Here is a 13024-nt window from a genome sequence, read left to right on the forward strand (position 1 = left end):
TGGTTTGATCAAGCTCAGCGCTCTGTAGCCTGTACTTCCTTCACTCGGCCCAGAATCGTCTATGTTGCATTCTAACAGCTGTAACTTTCTCAGTTAGAAAGGTGGAGCGCTCTCTGTGTATCGGCAACTTTGTCCACCGGTATACTAAAGCAAACTTTCGCTTTTGTATTGACAAGTCTGCAGTTTCCACTTCCTGGTTGTTGCATTCATGGGCCCGGTGTACTGTGTAATTTCCCCATCCAACAGGATCCATCAGACACCTGTGAACCACGAGGGACCCTCCCAGAATTATTTGAACTTTTTTAAATTGCACATGAACGAAGTTGACATTGTATGTCCTCTTCCTGTTAAGACCGTTCCTCCTCCCTCACCTGAACAGCTGTTCTGTCACTGACACTGTTTTCACTAGTGAAGTTTCAGAAGTGACATGAACACTGTCCTGTTTTCTACGATGTTACAAAGCTTAAAGGTAAAGTTCAGTATTTTTAAACATGGGCTCTATTTTTACAAATTCAGGAGCCAAAATGACTCTATACTCTTTTAAAAAAGGACAATCTTTGTCAGGATCATTTCGGTAATGTTGTCGGACACTTGGAGTAACAATCTGAGCCTGTCAGTGACAAAAACAAACACTTTTAGTGGACGCACTTTGATCTGGTGCAGTTGCCCCTGGATTATGTTGTAGCCATTCCAGCTGTATCGCGGCTACGGCGGAGGACATCTACCGGACTGATTCCAAAAGTTTGTGTTCCTATGAGTCATTTCAACACACACATTTGTAAAAAATAGGACCCAGGTTTAAAAATACGTAACTTCTCCTTTAAGCTGCTGTCAGAGACCCTTATGTGGCAGGTGCATTTGGCAGTGCAACATGACAATCCTCTTCAGGTGAAGTGAAAGTGAAATGCAGTCAAACTCACTCACAGGCAGAGCATGTGAAGGCTGCAGAGAGTGCATAAACATGTCTTTGCTTTATCTTTATTATGTTTTCATGCCACTAAATGTACAGTACACACACGTCACATCACATTCACTCCGGGTATTGTGGGTGTGCTGCAGCTCAGTGCTCAGGAGGCTTATTTTGAATGAATAATGAGTTCGACAGTGAAGTGAATTATTAAGAAGAACAGACTAATGTTAGCACGCAACGTTAAGGTCACACAGCGTTCAAAATGTTGCAGAGCAAAACTACAGTTAGATTACATTCATGCTGGTTTACTGGGACACCTGATGGAGCTGAGCAATCATTAACCTGTTTCACCTGCGTGTTTCCTGCTACAAGCCAGAATATCTGCAGTGAGGAAGGTGTGTGCGCTCACAAGGTGTAATCAGCTAATTGACGTCCACCTGTGGGCTCCTGGTCTAACACCTCATTGGTTGTTTTGAATCTGAGCCAACCAATCACCAAACAGAACCTCCTATAAGAGGAGAAGCAGAGCGAGCGGCTTCTTCTTCCTGCCTGAGACTCGTGTGTGCGCGAGCTGTTGGTGCTGTGATTATTTACATCGGTTTAATAATTCAGTCTGTTGTGGGTGTTGATAAGTTTTCACACATAGGTGGCTTTTGTTCTGCAGTTGTATTAATAAGTTAAATCTTTTATGTGGGCTTTGTTTTTAGAGGAGATTGCGACGCATTGTTCTGTCCACCCACACTCAGAGGACCCTGTGTTTATGCATGTAAACACTGTAAATACCACATAAATAATGCACATGTCTATTCTCTCCACCACTCCTTTTTATCTCTACTTTGAATGTGGTTGTCGTGTTACTGTTCCCGCTTCCCCTACTCCACCTACTCCACCTCAGGGACTTGAACATAAAAAGAAAAATGCATATGCAGAAATAGACATGGACACAGATCTGTTGCTGGAGCTCAAAGACATGTAGAATATTCCCGTTTGATCGAGCCGAGCAGCCAAATAAAAACATGCATCTTGGGCTTGAATATTTTACTCGGTGTAAACATGTGGCGTCAATGAAGAGCTGGAACAAGATAATACGGAGTCGATATGAAGCTGTCAGTGGAGGAAGATGATTTTTCAACACTTAAGCTACACTGAGAATTTTAAAATAACCTTTCAAACGTCGAACAAGCTGCCTGCTGGAGCTAAAGCCCCGTCACCGCTGAACGTGTACCTCACATGTACAAAGATTAAAGTTGCTGCCAACAGCTGATTGGTCAGTGCCCAATACTTCCAATATGATGATCTAGGCATGATCATAGCATCCGTTTGAAACATGCAGAGTCAAGTAAGCTATAATCAATATGCATCTTCTTAAGACTTCGATTTTCAATGTGCCAAACGGATGAAAAATGGTCACAGTTTGGCAACTAACAGATGTTGTGTCACTGCACGATTTCAACACTGTCTATTGGTTTAACAAAGGCATCGAATCCTACGTCTCCTGGATGAAAGTGCTGAGTTTGTTTGACCCATAGACTGTATAAAAAGATGGCCGACGTCAAAGCTCCCTAAAAGTGAAGCCAAACCCTCTCTATCGCCCCCTGCTGACTGGCTGCAGTATAGCTCATAAAGCCCGCCTCCTCCATGTTAACAGATGGGACATGAGTCAAACTATAAAATCAAAATACACGCCAAATACATTTTTCTCAAACATGGTTTCTGTCTTTATAGTTAGTTCTTATCTGCTGATTTATGTCCAAGTGTTCATTTTTCTGACACTTTTAATTAGTTATTTGATGCTGTAAAAATGGGGTGTGGCCTCATGATTGACAGCTCTGTTGACAAATGGGGCTCCTGCAGCGTTCTGTTCCCGAGTAGCAGAGTAGAGGAGGAACGGCGAGAGGAGACGTAACTAACACTAACACTACAGTCACTGAACTTTCCATCAGCATGAATATCTGCTTCAGACCGACACAAGAAGCTGTTCTGCTGCTAAACACGCCGACGTTCCGGATCTTTGACAAGGTTTTTTCCGGTGATTTAAAGTGTGTTTTGGTTAGCAGAAGTGGCTACAGTGGCTCCACCCACCGATCGTTACTGCGCAGCTCTGGCTGCAAATGACCATCACAAGATGGCAGCGCCCAATACTGAATTTTGTGCAATGAGAGCAGATGGAGACGCACCGTCCATCTTTCCTTACAGTCATTGGTTTGACCCCTTTATCAGCCATTTACCTCTACACCAACAGGACTTTTACACTCTTCATATTTTGTCACATGACTTTAAAGCCTCATCGAAACATAAAGCTAGAATAAAGTGAATGACGAATGGAGCAGTGATATTAGTCTGGATTATGTGTATTTTTGTAACGTCATAATTTTCTCAGATTTTGTAAAATATGCCGATCAGCTGACGGCAGACTTGTCCCCATGTGCGATTGGTCATACACTGCAAACAACTCCCCTTTTATGTGAAGCAGCGTCGTGTGACCGCTCAGCATGATCTCCTTTGTAAAGTTACTGAAGTATGGGTCTGTTGAACTCGCTTCATAGTACAGGCCTCAGGTTGGTTTTAAACGACAGATCAATGAGCTGAATTTTGCCCGTGTTGTCTTCATTGCCTCTTTTATGCAGACATTTTTAAAACATTGCACAGCACTTAAATCAATATCTAATCTCTTAGTAAGAACACTACCAAAGAGAGAAGCACGAGGTGACCCGATGTCCTTGTGAAGCGGTTTATAATTCATCCATGTGAATATTTTGATCTCTTTCTTTGCCTAAAATTCATTTCACAGAGAGACAAATATTTGAGAGACTAACTAAGACTTTTCCTCTCCGAGGCAAGGCGAGTGAGTTTAATGAATGGTTTAAAGCAGCACTATCTTGTTTAGTGCTCAGACGCTGTCGTTATCAGGCTGCGCTTGAACCCACTCAGAACAGGACCAGAAAGAGACTGAAACTTTGCTTTTAAAAACCTCACAGTATCTGATCTAATGCTCCGACACACAGCTGTGAAAACACTCCTGCTGCATCACGCGACGCAGACCACAGGCTCGCACCTTCACTGCCTCCGAGACTCTGACACAAAGTGACTGAAAACAGATGAGAGGAAGAAGAGGAAGAGACAGACCGCCTCTGGAAAAGTTGTGTTTGATATTAGTGGATCTACGCCTCTGCACTTGTGAGCAGAAAGCTCGACAAAGTGAGGACAGAGCAACAAATGTAATCTTGGAGAAGATGAGAATGCTTTTAAGGCCCGACACTGTCTCATTGATGCTCGAACACACACTCGCAGTGAGACACAGCGAGGCAGCTGCAGCTCCTCGGGGAGTTCTGGACAGGAAGTAAACAGCAGTGAGTCGTAGCTGTCAGAGAACTGAAGGTCAGCCGCACTTTGCTTTCATGTGTCCATCAGCCAGAAAATTGCTTCTACTCTAACCCTCTGATCTGTTGACCCCATGTAGGTACATGTTCGCTCCATTATGACTGTGACACATGTTTCATCATTTATGCCATTAAAGAACTGCGTTTCATAAAGCGTCGTGCTGTGATTGTTGTGGCAGCTTAAATCAATAAAACAAGAGGGCTCTTGTTCCACACAAAGCTGCTGTAAAATACCCGCTTCATGTTGAATGATTGCAGAACAAATGCAGACCTTTAAAAATCAACACTGAATAAATGCACAACAATATGATGCGTTACAAGCTGGTGATGTATTTGCAGTATATTCAAGATTAAACATGAGACCTTTGGAGGACTTTGACGATAGAAAGATTAGACCCTATCCAAATATACACATATAATATCCTGAAATTTAATCTACTAAGGACCTTTTCATCTTTTTGTATTTAAGCACCAGGTGGTTCCAGCATCTGATTAGGATGGCGCCTGCCAGACTACCTACTTAGTTATTTGATGCTGTCAAAATGATGATTGACAGCTCTGTTGACAAATTCGGCTCCTGCAGCCGATCAGTTCCATATTAGCAGAGTGGAGGACGATCTGCGAGTGGAAACGTAACTAAAACAATCACTACAGTCATTGAAGTTTCCATACCTGTGAACGTTAACCTCAGACCAACACAGAGAAGCTGTTCTGCTGTTAAACACGCCGGCGTGCGGGATCCTTGCTGTTTTTTTGGTAAGTTAAGTGTGTGTTTGGGTTAGCGGAAGTGGCCACGGCCGCTTCACTCGCCGATCTCTACTGCGCAGTCTCTGGCTGCATATGACGTCGCCATCGCAAGATGGCAGTGTCTATCACAGGGGCTATTTTGGCATCAATTTCGTACAATGGGAGCAGATAGATATACAGTCATTGCTCTGGATCCTCCAGGAGGAGCTGGAAAACGTTGCTAAGGAGAGGAGATGTCTGGGTTAACTTGCTTAGCCTGCTGCCACTGCGACCCAACCCCAGATAAGCGGAATAAAATGGATGGATGAATCTGTTGGTGCGTGTATAATGATGACTGGGGGAAATATACAGACCTGCAACAGGAGTCTATAGCTAACCTTGCAACAACCTGTGACGTTAGCATGTCTGACAAATCTATATACAAGTTTCCCTTCCAGTACTATCTATCATACTGGTAGATCTTCTCAGTTCAGGGCCTTCTGACCAGCATGGCAGATCAGTGATCCATAAACTTGAGTACAAGTGGATCTTTTGAGGATACAGGTCTCTTTTTGTTCAGGGAAAGACCCAGCAGGATGTTGGATTTGGAGGAAATTAATTTTACCATTAGCTCTCATGAAACATTAAAAACACAGACGATAATCGTTTGCATTAATTTACTCATGTTTCAATCGTCAAATGTATTTTCCATCAATGCAGTTTCTGATTGTCAGTGCCGAGTTCATTCTAGAGAGCTTCAGATTCCCATTCAACCTCTCCAACACAGCAGGTGTGAAAGCACCTTCATTCTGCAGTGAAAGGGATTAGAACTGACAGACACACAAAGAAAACATGTCTGCTCATTGAGAAGGCTGCAGATTGTTGGTTTTTCAGCTGCTCTGCTTCCAATCTCATTTTCCCTCACTGATTCAGAGCCTGCTGCTGCTGGTGAGTATTGTGTCACCAAAAATAGTTTTCATTGTGCCACAGGGAGACTACAGCTTTGTTCTTTAAAATAGGGATAATCCTTTCCACAAAAACACTCGTAACGAGCAGCCCCACGGCAGGAGAAATGCATTCTGGTGAATTCTGGCAAAATGCAAACAACTGTGATTACACAGCTTCACATCAACGGAGGATTGGAGATTGCCCTGAAACAAAAACCTTTAAACCACCTCTTGTTCCCGTTGTGCTGCTTCCAGCCAGGATTCAGGTCATTCTGAAATCCAGAAATGCACAGAACAAGGCTCTAAATGTTGACATTTCTGTCCACTACATTACACTACAAGCCACTACCTTTAATTGTTGAAACTTCCTTCCTTGGTAAAACAAATATAGATAGTTTTAATAAACTCAAAGTGAGCTGATGGTTTCTGACTTTCCAGGCTGATGTTCAGCACCACGGACAGCGGCAGCCACAACCAGCACTGCCTGGGTTAAATTCAGCACCCTGGACAGCGAACACCTCAAAAAGCTCAACAGCATTAGAAAGCCTGACTGAATCCCAAACCGCTGCAGGGCGCACGCATTAAATTTATACTGAGATCAGGATTTAAATCAGCTGATGGACAAGTTTGGAAAGTCAGAGGTTTCTTCTGCACTTGAAGGCACCACAGCACGTGGAGAAATATCTGGTGGTTGCAGTCTGTGAAATGAAGCAGGAAACCAGGGTAACTTTGTTACAATGACCCTCTCTGCCCTGTCTGCCCGTGTCTTCTTGTGCTTCGGGTACTGGAGTTGAGCGTGTCAGAGGGTCACCAGCAACACTGGTAACACCAGGGGCCAGTGTGCAGATACTCCTCTTTTTAAACCCTAAAACAGATATGTCGTTTTCTCTCCTCCCTGACAAACTCTGGCTTTACAGTTGCTGTTTGGTTTGTGTTTCTGCGCTACATAACAAAGTCGTAATGCTTACACAAAAAGTAGTGCCCGTTATGTAGCAAAACACAACCATATCACAATCTTTCCCTAACGACAGCAAAGAGTGCACGGAAAAAGAAGCTGTAGCCAAGAGACACTAATGTGACTATTTCTTAGTCAGGACGGATCATTCCTGGCTTTAAGGTCGCCCTCATCTGTCAAAGAGCGAAAGTTTTAACATTCATGTGGAAAAACAAATTGAGTTTTGGTAACTTAAATGCTGGCGCTGTGCTAACTATCACTCCCACGTGTCTATATAAACTATATAGGGACAACATACTTGAAAGTAGTTCTGTGTACAGTCAACACCACTGTCAAATATGCTTGAGATTGTGTTTGTCAAGCTTCAAGTATCAGGCTGCATTCGGATATTTAGTAAGAAACAAAACATCCCACACAGACGCATCACAACACACAGGTGCTATTAATACCAGAGGTAACTTTGCTCTGTGGGAGATTAAGAAGGTGGAATAATGCAGCTCGCACGTGGTCTTCATTACACTTGTGTTTGAAGGTGCCTCTCATTATTCCGCCTGCGGGGAAAGCATGAAAATAAACAGGATGAAATAACAATACGTTCTCACACAAAGAATGCAATTACAGTTTGAATGAGATGTGCATTAAAAAAAATCATTACATGAATCATTGGGTTTTCACACAGGCAGCAATTATACCATAAATCAATGTCACATACAATACAACACTCTTAATTGCTGTTTCACTTTTATAAAATGTGCAGGGATCAGCTGAAGTGGAATATATCTCCATATGAACTCACATCTTTAACTATTAGTAATAGTTAATATGAAAACTTTGTCTGTCTGCCATGTTGCTTCTCTGATCAGAGACGTGTGTGTGTAACAGATGATGCCTGGTGCAGGACAGCTGGATGGATTTACTGCCTTTGGCTCAAAATCAAGTTTGTTTCGATTAATATTTGATGTGAAAACCAGCAAGAACTTTTGATCTGTTGGGGAAAGGGAATTCAGACATTTGTCTACTTTCTGCGTTGATTTTAAATGTTTGCAAACTCGTTTTTTATCTTTAAGGATGAACTCCTTTTTATGGTAGCCGCTAAACGAGAAACATCCACATAACTGAAACCTCTCAAGTGGATTTCCCCAAATTCAAAACTATTCCTTAAAAAAATTAAGCTTTAACACAGTTTAGTGGAAAATTTGAGTCCTAAAACTGAGTGCTTGTTTGTGTTTTGCACAATGGCCTTTACATCCTTTTTAGTCGTAGGCGTTGTTGCTTCTTTCTTCTGTAAATGTATGTTATATATTTGCTAGACGTGAGCAGCAGATCCTTTAAGTCCTGTAAGCTGCGAGGTGGGGCCTCCATGGATCGGACTTGTTTGTCCAGCACATCCCACAGACGCTCCATTGGATTGAGATCTGGGGAATTTGGAGGCCAAGTCAACACCTTGAACTCATCGTGATCCTCAAACCATTCCTGAACCATGTCTGCAGTGTGTCAGGGAACATTATCCTGCTGAAAGAGGCCACTGCCATTAGGGAATACTGTTTCCATGAAGGGGTGGACTTGGTCTGCAACAATGTTTCAAAGTAACATCCACATGAGTGGCAGGACCCGAGGTTTCCCAGCAGAACATTGCTCCAAGCATCACACTGCCTCCACCGGCTCGCCTTCTTCCCATAATGCATCCTGGTGCCATGTCTTCCCCAGGTAAGCGAGGTCCAGTCGTGTAGCTAATTCGGCCCTTGTCAAAGTCACTCACTTGCTAACGCTCGCCCATTTTTCCTTTTTCCAACACATTAATTTTGAGGACAAAATGTTCACTTGCTGCCTAACGTATCCTCCCACTGACGGGGGCTATTGTAAGGAGATAATCAATGTTATTCACCTCACCTGTCAGCGGTCATTTCCCCCTCCCAGATATAACCCGGGATTGTAACATACTTTTTAAACCTTTCAGCAACTAATAAGATATTTCATTACGTGAGATTTTATAACATAAACAGGCCTCTGTTTATTGTCTACTACCACTTTTTGAAGGACACTGAGTTTGATGAGTTTTTTTTATCATCTTTTGCAGAGTAATTGGTTTTGCTTGCAGGTATAATCCACAAAATGTCAACACCTGTTTGTCTGTTTAGCTCTATAATAAGTAAGAGATGGTGTGGAGGATAATTTAGAAAGAAAGTAAGCACTGTGACACCAGTGACAATAAGCACTGCTGCTGTATAATCACAGGAGCTGGATGGAGGATAATGGAGAGTCTGGCTCATCCGGCCTGCTGTGTTCAGGCCTGACCAGCAGCTGTGAGGGACAAAGACCAAAGACAATGCACAACACAAAATCCATAATAAGCGTAATGACTGTCCCTGTTCTGGACAGCAGCTTATGCATCAATTTGGGAAGCGGCTGGCAGGCTGACCCGAAGCCACACAAACAGCTCTGACTGTGTGAGGCTGAAATGAGGGTGTCGTCACAGCTGCCAGGGTTAGCTGCTCCATCACCTCTGAGGCCAAGCACGCTAAAAATAGATGGTTTTTCTAACCGTGTGAGGCTGTTAGAACACCAGCACTTTAGACCAATGAGTTCAAAGGCAGCATGAAACTGTGCCTGAGTTTAGAACATAAACCTGACTTTATCTTATTAGGTTCACCAATGAACCTAATGAGCATGTCTTTGGACTGTGGGAGGAAGCCGGGAGTACCGGGAGGGAACCCACACATGCACGGGGAGAACATGCAAACTCTACACAGAAACCAGGGGTGAACCGGGAACTACTGCACCACCGTGCAGCTGTGCTTTTCCGCTCTCTGCAAGTGTTGCGAGTAAACAGTAATCTACTATGGCTGAACAAACAAAGAAAAGATGGATGACGACAGATACAACTTCAACTAGAAGTGAAAATCCAAAGAAGAAGAAACAAACTCGACGCTCAGATGAAGCAAACAGTCTGAAAAGGAAAGCGACCGTCAGCCAGGAAAATCAAGAGTTACAACCGGAGCCGACCGTGGACGTCACACATGCAGCACTGTCAGATATCTGGTGCTCCCGCGATTACCATTTATCGCCACAGGTGGCGCCAAAGAGAAGGAAACTGAGATCTTTGAGATTATAACTTTAAGTTTGTACGGTGCCTGTTCAAGCCCAATCACTGATCTCTTCCTGAGCCTATCTTGGTCACTGCAATATTTCACAATGTTTACCTCTGAGTTTTATTGATTCATGTCCAGCAGTTTTCTCAGCAGGCTATTTTATGAAAGTTAATCTTGTTTCTTTCATTGCCGACTTGACTCACAGCATGGGTACCTAGATCATCATATTTTAAAGTGTACGACCACTGACCAAGCTGCCTTCATTAACGGGATGAAGAACATGTTGCCATAAACAGATATTAGAGACACATAATGTAATAATGTTGTCCAACATCAGCGTTCTGTCCGGTGATGGCGTTGTCTCTGGACGACGTACCATCTGGTTAGTGTCTGAGCTGCTCTGAGTCATTGTTCATTCTCAGTCTGTCCCCGAGGACAAGAAGGAAAAAGTCACCCCAGTGTGACACGTTCATTTTGACAGGAAGTTTCTCTAATTTATTCAATTAAAAGCACAGAGCAAACCCAGAGTTAAAATGTCTTCAGGGCTGAGAGTGATGGTGAGATGCTTTAAAACCATCTGACGCTTTTTCTCTTTCTAATCGCAGTTTCTTCTGTTTATGAAGCGGTGACATTTAGAGGCAAACCCATCATGATATCATTTTGAGACATCTGTTGGTATTCCTCTTTCATTTTCCCTCTCCCACTATCACACTCACACACACACTCACACACACACACACACACACACACACACACACACACACACACACACAGGCATGCAGCGGCTGCCATTGTGAATCCAGAGCACAGCACGGCAATCCGTTAATTACACAGCTCCCAAAGTTCAATATTTCTGAGGCCATAACTACAAAGGAAAGAATGAAATGTATAAATAATGAATTCGGCATTCTCTGTGATTAAAGCTGAATATCAAACCAATCAGACGGCGGTTGCAGCAGCGATCTGATTATCATTTTCAGACTTTTCTGGCTGGAGCGCTGCTCACTGTCTCCAGCTTTCATGCTTAAAACACCAGGGAAAATGGAAGCGGAGGAAAAGAGAATACGCATGAAATATTTGTTATTCATGAGTTCATTTTATTCAGATTTCCCTCAGTGTGATAGTTCATATCTGGTCTAATGCGCTTTCATGCAGACGAGCCTCTCGAGTGAGGCTCCGTCGTTGGTTTTGTCTGTGAGAGACACAAAGAGGTGACTTTGAAATGTTTGCACAGAAAGTGTAAAAACACCACACTCTTTCACACTCGCTCTGACTCACAAGGTCACGCACACGCACGCACAGGGGTGTCGGATGTGGGCCTGCATCACTTGACTTAGATGAATAACAGATAGGAGCTCGATTTGAAACACTTTCTGTTTGCACTTCAGCGCCTCTTCGCCTCTGTCCTCCCACAGCTCCAGCTTCTCTTTGTGTGCAACAAAAAATGTATATTTCAATCCGATCAATACGTTCTTTATTCCTTTCCTCGTCCTCGCCGCCTCTTTCTGTCCTTTCTCTCCTTCTTTAGTTCTCTCACACCTCAGAGCAAATCCATCCTCCCGTCCTTCCCTCCTCTGTTCCACCCTCTCTCTCTCTCTGTGACTCAGAGTGTCAGCTACAATAATTCAGACTGATGTTTATGTATTTGGACGGCCTGGACACAAGGAACACTCTCATTAGAAACAAATCACTCACACTTAAATCTAATTAGGCTGATTAAAGTCAGTGGTTGTTTTACTAAAGTCAGCCGTTGAATATCAGATCGTGTACTTCATACTACAAACCATAGCTGAGACCACCACCCTGTGGGACTGTGGGAGGGAGCCGGAGTACCCGGAGGGAACCCACGCATGCCCGGGGAGAACAGAAAGGACTCCATGCCCAGAACAGATTCAAACCTTAGCTGTGAGCGGTTTCCAGTGTAAGTCAGAAAGTCAATCATTGGAGGTTGGCCAAAGCTAAGTTACCAGCCAATGCTAGCACTAGCTTGGTTAGCAAGCTGCGTAGCTGTGATGGTGATTAGCTGCTAACAACATTTCCTTGCCCAGACGAATGGAGAGCTGTCTCCTCAGAGTTTGAAGTACGACTGAGTGCCAAACAAGATTGTTTTTCAGGTGCATGTCGCATCTAGTTCCATACAATCGGACTATTTTTGCAACCAGTGCAGCCTCCCTCTTCTGGCCATCAGAAAGAATCAGAATCATCTTTATTGTTATTATGCAATGTATAATGAAATTACTTAAATACAAAGTATAGACTTAAATATCGAATATAAAAAATATAAATACGACAGAACCAAAATAGCAGCAGCATTATGAAAATGGTATATAGTAGTAATCGTATATATCGAGAATTAAACATTATTAAATGTCCAAAGTAGAATATTAAAATGTGCAGTCCTCAGTGCAAATATTGATTGTGCATTGTGTTCTCACTGCGCTGTGAGGACGGGGTAAACCTGAGTCTATCTGTGCACCCACCCACTGCAGTCTCTGTGGGTGTTTCACAGCCTGATGTGTGTAGGTCCTTGGGGTCTGCTGTGTGCCTGGACAGGGAAGAGGGTGTGATGGAGGCCACAGCTCTGGGATAAAAGCTGCTCATCATCCTGTTTGTTTTGGATTGTAATGTCCTGAACCGACAGTAGAAAGAATGCAGGTTTAAGGCCCTTTTACACCAGCTTCACTTTTCCAGGCCTGTCTAAGTCTCAGTCTGTCGGGACTCGGGAGGTGAAATGAAAAATGTACTTTTAATCCTCTTAGATCACATCTGGTAATATTGTGCATCTATTTGACAATATAGGCCAAAAAATATACAGAAAATCAATTTCTTCGTATTCTTATATCAAAATCCGATCATTTTTTCTTCCGGTGAAACTAAATTTCACGCCTGCTTACGTAAGTTAGCAACAAACAATTTCCGCCAATCAATCTGCAACATTTAGCCGCAGAGCACCAAGAACGCTCGGTCAGTTAGCTAGCTACTGCGCTGTGGAGAACGTCTGTCTACGCCCACTTCTC

The sequence above is a fragment of the Semicossyphus pulcher genome, unplaced genomic scaffold, assembly GCF_022749685.1.
Source record: "Semicossyphus pulcher isolate SPU_LCO1_2020_fin unplaced genomic scaffold, fSemPul1.0.p SCAF_10, whole genome shotgun sequence".
NCBI classification, from domain to species: domain Eukaryota; kingdom Metazoa; phylum Chordata; class Actinopteri; order Labriformes; family Labridae; genus Semicossyphus; species Semicossyphus pulcher.